Source organism: Aethalodelphis obliquidens, unplaced genomic scaffold, assembly GCF_003676395.1.
Source record: "Aethalodelphis obliquidens isolate GAN/ISIS:26980383/991018 unplaced genomic scaffold, ASM367639v1 scaffold42, whole genome shotgun sequence".
NCBI lineage: Eukaryota > Metazoa > Chordata > Mammalia > Artiodactyla > Delphinidae > Aethalodelphis > Aethalodelphis obliquidens.
The window spans coordinates 12,146,499-12,154,144 of record NW_020837986.1 but is presented as its reverse complement, the minus strand read 5'-3'; the positions used below and the strand labels follow the sequence as shown (position 1 = coordinate 12,154,144).

The 7,646-nt window shown below is 46.1% G+C and overlaps 1 long non-coding RNA gene across 1 annotated transcript; it reads left to right on the top strand.

Moving 5' to 3' along the window:
* The first annotated feature begins 48 nt into the window (after nt 1-48).
* On the top strand, nt 49-838 carry LOC113605081 (uncharacterized). Its single transcript, XR_003427036.1, has 2 exons — nt 49-161; nt 496-838. It is a non-coding gene; the product is annotated as an uncharacterized LOC113605081 (long non-coding RNA).
* The last annotated feature ends 6,808 nt before the right edge of the window (nt 839-7,646 follow it).

The window sequence follows — 7,646 nt, the reverse complement described above, 5'->3', positions numbered from 1 at the left end:
TGAAGTGGGATGGAGAGGGCCATTAGGGGGCGGAACTTCGTGTCAGCGGCTGGACCCTAAGACCCTGTGGAGGAGACTGCACCCGGCAAGGCCGTGGAGGGCCGGCGCCGTAGCTCGCCCACTTGGGAGCACAAGAAAAAGAGACGGAACCGTGGATCCTGGTGCGAGGCTTTGGGCGTTGGGGTGGGCTGCACATGGCGGAGCGCTGGACTCCAGGGACAGGGCTTGAGTTTAAGAGGTAGACACGAGCTGCGAGGGACTTCGCAGGCAGGTTGCTAGTGGAGGAGATTTGAGGGAGCTGGTTTCCCACTGTGGGGCTGGAGCTTTGGTCTGTGGGCGTGGCTTAGTGTGGGGCCTGGTGTCTAACGCTGCCAGGCCCCGCCCTCTGGGATGAACGCGTTGCTGGCTGTTTAGGGCTTGGGTAAGGGGTGAACACTGTCCCCACTTCGAAGTTGGAAGGGAGTTTAAGAGATTAAGCCCCTGTTCTGTTCACAGTCGAATACGGAAAAGCCTGAAGTACCACACTGGCCAGAGAAGAACCCACAACTCCTGGTGTGAGAGAAGAAAGCTAGACGGTGGGGCCCTGGGTCTGGGCCTCTGGAGACCTGGTTTACGAACCCTGCTCAGACACTGTGTGAGCAACACATCGACCCTGGTCCCGGCACTTCAGTTCTCTAGGCCTCAATTTCCTCATCTGTGAGATGGAGGTCCTAATAACCCCTACCTCACAGGGACTGTGTCAGGATTAAATCAATGGGGAAATATACTGTACTCTGTGAATCTTATGCAATCAATATAATCACTTTTATTGAATGCTTACTATTGGCCAGGCTTAGATCTAAGCATTTTCATGTGTTTTCTCAACTTTACAGTAGCTTCGTGGAGTAGCTACCGTTAAGAACACTCCCATTATACAGAAGGGAAAATTACAACTTAGAAGATCTAATTGGCCCGGGTCACACATCTGTGAGAAGGGCAGAGCTGGGATTCAAACCTAGGCTTGTTTGACACTGGTGCCTGGGCACTGACCCACTCTGCTAGACAGCTGCCAAACACACAAGTGAGGTGTGATCATTACCAGAAAAATCCCATCACTTTGCGCATCTCAAGCAGCCCTCATCTCTGCCTCTTGTCTCCATCTTCCACTCCTACCTGGGATGTGTTAGGCAATAAATAGGGCCACATCAGTCTGTAGATTCCCTACATCTTCAGGTAGAATCCTCCACATAAGATACCATCAAGGGAAAAAAAAAAAACTCACAAGAAAATAGGTACGTATACAAATTGTCCACAGCAAACCTCTGTTTGCAAATAACTAGAGGCCAAGCCAAGTATCCAACAAGAGAGGAATGGCTCTATATCACTGAAAACCCACCGAGGGGACTTCACCGGTGGCACGGTGGTTAAGAACCCGCCTACCAGCTTGCCAATGCAGGGGACACAGATTCAAGCCCTGCTCCAGGAAGATCCCACATGCCGCAGAGCAACTAAGACCATGCACCACAACTACTGAGCCTGTGCTCTAGAGCCCACGAGCCACAACTACTGAGCCCGGGCACCACAAGTACTGAAGCCCACGCGCCTAGAGCCCGTGCTCCACAACAAGAGAAGCCACCGCATTGAGAAGCCGGCGCACCACAACGAAGAGCATCCCCCTTTGGCGCAACTAGAGAAAGCTTGTGCCCAGCATTGAAGACCCAACACAGCCAAAGATAAATAAATAAAATAAATACATTTTTTTAAATAAAAAAACCCCACTGAGGCCACATACATAATGCGGTTGTATTATATGCACATGTACATATAAAAAATAGATGTCATTTGTTCAGTTTGCTATACATTGGCACATGAGCTGGCTGATTAATATACATTGTCGTTTAAACCTCACATGAATCCTGCACAGTCTTTATATTATCCCCATTTTATAGATGAGGGAATTGAGGCACAGCACTAGTAAGAACAGATCTCTATGCAAACCTGGGTCTCTCTGGCTTCTAAGCCCATATCCCTCCTTCTCATTTCTGCAGCCTACATAGCAGCAAAGGATGAGTTCACAGTTCATTCATTCATTCAACAATATTTATTGAATATCCACTATATGCCAGACACAGTGGTAAGTACATAAACAAGTAGTTGTAAACAAGATAGTGTCTCACCTCACAGGACATACAGCCCACTGGGAGGCAGGATCTCATTGTGGTTAAGAACAGGAACTTTGGATTCTGATTTTCTGTGTTCAAATTCCTACTGTGCCTTTTTTTCCCCATCTTTGTTGAGATATAATTGACATATAACACTGTGCCATTTTCTATCTCTGTGGTCCTGGGTGACGTTTTTAACCTATAAACATCCATTTCTTTTTTTATATAAATTTATTTATTTATTTTTGGCTGTGTTGGGTCTTCACTGCTGCGCACGGGCTTTCTCTAGTTGCAGCGAGCTGGGGCTACTCTTCATTGCAGTGCACGGGCTTCTCATTGCGAAGGCTTCTCATTGAGGAGCACGGGCTCCAGGTGCGTGGGCTTCAGTAGTTGCAGCACGCGGGCTCAGTGGTTGTGACTCACAGGCTCTAGAGCACAGGCTCAGTAGTTGTGGAGCACGGGCTTAGTTGCTCCGCAGCATGTGGGATCTTCCCGGACCAGGGATCGAACCCGTGTCCCCTGCATTGGCAGGTGGTTCTCAACCACTGCGCCACCAGGGAAGCCCCAGCTTCCATTTCATAATCTATAAAATGGGGATATTAAAATTACTATCCATGGGATTATTATGAGGAATAAATAAAATAATATTGGTAAACTGCTTAACACAATTCCTGTACTACATAATTAGCATTTAAAAATAAGAGTTGTGGGACTTCCCTGGTGGCGCAGTGGTTAAGAATCCGCCTGCCAATGCAGGGGACACGGGTTCGATCCCTGGTCCAGGAAGATCCCACATGCCGCAGAGCAACTAAGCCCGTGCGTCACAACTACCGAGCCTGCGCTCTGGAGCCTGAGAGCCACAACTACTGAGCTCACGTGCTGCAACTTATGAAGCCCATGTGCTTTAGGGCCCACATGCTGCAACTACTGAAGCCCTTGCGCCTAGAGCCCATGCTCCACAATAAGAGAAGCCACTGCAATGAGAAATCCGCACACGACGACGAAGAGTACGCCCTGCTCACCGCAACTAGAGAAAGCCCGCGCACAGCAACGAAGACCCAATGCAACCAAAAACAACTAAGGAATGAAATGAACCCATTTGTGAACTTTACCATCTAATAATGTTAGTCTGTGTCTTCTAAATAAACAAAAACCTTTTTAAAAAAATAAAAATATGAGTTGTAATTATCTTGGAAAACAAGCATCAATCAAATAGCTTTAATTTAGAGTGATAAGTATCAAAACAGGGTAGACACAAGTGAAACAAACCAAGCAACCGTCTGACATATACATGACACTCGATAAATATATAGAAGAAAGAGACAAGGTGAGAAAGGAAGGAAGGAAAGAAAGAAGAAAGAAGGAAATACAGAATTATATATATGCATTGATATTTTTCAAGTATGAGTGTGCTTGAAGATTGTAGGGCAACCTGAGAAAATTGACAGTAAACAATGATAAATGAGAACTGCATTTTACTTGGCTTTTGGAAGCTTCATTCTGAAGGTAGCGGGGTGGGCGGCGGGGATCAGGAGGGAAGCAAGAGACCAGAGGGGAGATGAGACTCCTTTCCCAGAACCAAAGCCTGAAACCAGATCCTTAAAAGTCCCCCCACGTACTGCCCTGCTTTAAAAAGACTTAATAAGCCCCAGACGAGAAAAAGCCCTGAAACAGAGTTCCTGCCCTGGGAGACTGTTTTCTGTGGTTATAATGGGAAAGGAGGAAGAAGAGGGATGATGTGTGCAGAATAAGAGGAGGCTAGCAGAGAAGGAAGAAGGATGTAGAGTCAGAGAAAACAGTGGTGTATGCATGTACATGCGTATATGTGTACGTGTGTATATAGAGATGTGTATGTGTATTTTATGTGCATATCTGTGAGAGAGACAGAGTGTGTGTGTGTGTGTCCATGATCACACAGTATGGGCAATGCCAATCAGCTGTGCCCCTGTCACTCCACCCCCAGGAACTCTGTAGCTGGAGGAATGCATTATCCCTCCTCTGTGGTCAGCTGATGCCTCTCTGCTGTGGCTCAGAAATTGGCGTTCCAGACACATACACACAGGCCTGGCTTCCCACCAAACCCCAGGGCAGAGCTCCCAGAGGAAACCAGTTCACTCTCAAAGGATAGGAGAGGGGGAAGGGAAAAGGCAGAAGAGAGGAGCCGATCAGTTCACCAGTCTCCATTTCCCACTGAAGGCACTGCAGGCTCAGGCCCTTGGACCAGCGGTCTCAGGCCCTCATCTGAGATAGGGAGACCTCCGTGCTCGGGATCCAAGGCAGGTAGCAGAGTTTTCAACACTCCTGACCTCCAAGACCCAATGATGGAAGTAATAATGAGAGTTTACAGGACCAACTGCTTAACATAACTGCTTTCGGTGGATCATCTCATTTAACTTTCAAGATAATCCTAGGAAGTAGGTCCTGTTATTATCCCGATTAGGCAGATGAGGAAACTGAGGTTCAGAGACATTTGGTACTAAGCCCCAAGCAGTCTGGCACCAGAGCTCACTGTGTCACCATACTGCACCCAAGGAGAAATTTGGATCTTAGTGAGGAGGTTTCCAAAATATAAGACTTGGGAATTCCCTGGCAGTTCAGTGGTTAAGACTCTGTGTTTCCACTGCAGGGGGCACAGATTCGATCCCTGGTGGGGGAACTAGGATCCTGCAAGCCACATGGCGCGGTCAGGAAAAAAAGATTATTAAAAAAATTAAAAATAGGGACTTCCCTGGTTGCGCAGTGGTTAAGAATCCGCCTGCCAATGCAGGGGACACGGGTTCGAGCCCTGGTCCAGGAAGATCTCACATGCCGCGGAGCAACTAAGCCCGTGTGCCACAACTACTGAGCTCGTGCACCTAGAGCCCACGCTCCGCAACAAAAGAAGCCACCGCAATGAGAAGCCCATGCACCACAATGAAGAGTAGCCTTTGCTCGCCGCAACTAGAGAAAGCCCGCGCACAGAAACAAAGACCCAACGCAGCCATAAATAAATAAATAACAAAATCTAAGACTCTGTGGCGTCTTGTGGGATGGAAACCAAACCAGGTGCTACGCTTATATACCATCTTTTAATCTTCCTTGCAACCTTGTGAGGCAGGCATTATCATCTCCATTCCTCAGGGGAGGAAACCATGGATGAGAGAGGGAAAGCAATTTCTCCAAGGTCATACAGCTAATAAATGGCAGAGCCTGAATATGAACCAGGTTATTTCTGATTCCAAAGCTTTGGCCTCTTCTGGGCTACCTTAAGATCCTTGTTAAAATCAGACTCTCAGGGGAATTCCCTGGTGTTCCAGTGGTTAGGACTCCATACTTCCACTGACGGGGCCCAGGTTCATTCCATGGTCCAGTCCCTGGTCAGGGAACTAAGATCCCACAAGCCACACGGCACAGCCAAAAAAAAAAAAAAAAAAAATCAGACTCTCAGAATGTTTAGAGATTTCAAATTGTAGGCTTGTGGAATTTAGAATAAAAGAACATTAGCAACGAAAAATTTTGGTGTTTAGGAGGGGCAACCCATCACATGTCACCAAGTCCAATTCCCCCACTTCACCCCAAGCAAGAAGCTCCTTTATAGCATCCCCAAGAGCTCCCACTCTAGCCCGTGCTTAGGTGCCTCCAGTAATAGGGACCTCACATTCCCACAAGGTAACCCATTCCAGTTAAGAGGGCTCTCTCCACCACCCAAGCCAAGTCAGGGAGAGAGGACACCCTCACACTTTGTAATCTTGCTGTCTCTGTGCTGGAGACTCAAGACTGCCTTTTTAAAATGCCTGTTAAAATGAAAGCTGAGAGAACGTCTAATAATTCTCCCATAACCATCCTGTTCATTTCCTTCACAGGACTCATCACAATTTGTACTTCATGCTTCATATGTTTGTTTAGTTGATTATCACCTGTCTCCCCAATAGACTGGGCACCCACTGAGGGCAGGAACTCTGTCCACCTGGTTTATTGCTGTAACCCCAGCACCTAGCATACTGCCCAGCACAAAGTAGATGCTCAATAAATATCTATTAAATGGATGAATGAATGAATGCATACTTCCTGAGGGAGAATAATAGGAGCTTGTGTCCGTGAAAGGTAAGTAGAGGGATGGCCTTCCAGGCTGAAGGCTGGGAGAGGGACTGAGCTCAGCACTTCATACCTTCAGGCAGGGCTCAATAATCTCCATCTATTAGGGCAGGCACGGTATTACACACTATCAAAGCCCCAGCACAAGACCTGGTAAACGGTAAAAGTCCAGTAATGTTTGATGAATGAATACTGAATAGCAGAAAAGTGTTCTGGTTTCCACTTAAAATGATGCCACCCACAGCTGGAATTCTTTCCTTCTTTCATTTATTCAACAAATTTTGTTTAGTGAGGCTGGGGTAGGCGTGAAAAATCACATCTTTTCTGATCAAACAGACTATTCCTGGGCCTCCTCTCTCAATCTGTCTGACATTAGTTCATTTATTTATTCATTCAAAAATATTTATTAAGCCTCTTGGGAATTCCCTGGTGGTCCAGTGGTTAGGACTCCATGCTTTCACTACTGATGGCTAGGGTTCAATCCCTAGTCAGGGAACTAAGATCCTGCAAGCCGTGCGGCACGAACGGGGGAAAAAAAAATTAGTAAGTCTCAGCCAGTTACTGTGCTAGGTGCTGGGGATAGACCATGAACAAGATGTATACAGTCCCTGCCCTAATGGGATCTACAGTCTAGTGGAGGAGTCTTTATTAAGCAAGAAAACAAATCAAATAATTGCCAAATCTGATGTCTGCCTGAAAAAACTAGCAGGGGATAACGATGGAGAATAACAAGAAGGACCTATTGGAGAGTAGTCAGGGGAAGAGGTGTATTCAAGCTAAGACCTAAAAGTTAATGAGGAGCCAATAATGCTGAGACGAAACAGCCTGTGCAAAGGCCCTGAGGTATGAAAGACCTTGGCTTCTTTGGGTAGCTGTAGTTTAATGACCAAGAGAGAAAGTGCAGAGAGGTCACAAGAGCCAGGTAATGCAGACCACGTGAGGCCAGGAGAGACAGCCAGATTTTATTCCAAGCTGGAGGGCACTAGAGGGTTTCAGTGGAGAAATAACATGGTTTGTTTTATGGAGTTACCTTTAATTTTTATTAAGTATTTAAAATATTTAAAATAATTAAGACATCTAGCTAATGTGTAAAGAATAAGAAAATAAATAATCATATACTTAACACCCAGTTTAAAGAATAGAACATGATGGGGAATTCCCTGGCGGTCCAGTGGTTAGGACTCGGCACTTTCACTGCCATGGCCTGGGCACGGCCAAAAAAGAAAAAGAACATGATCAATTCATCTGAGTCCCTCTGACTGCCCCCCCCACCCCTTATCACATTCCCTCTTCCCACATCCAGAGATTACCAATATGTGAATTTTGCTATAATCATGTCCTTATATTTCATTACAGTATTAATATATTGGCATATGTATGAATACTAAACAGTCTATTGTTTAGTTTTACTATTTTTTAAACATTTCTCCT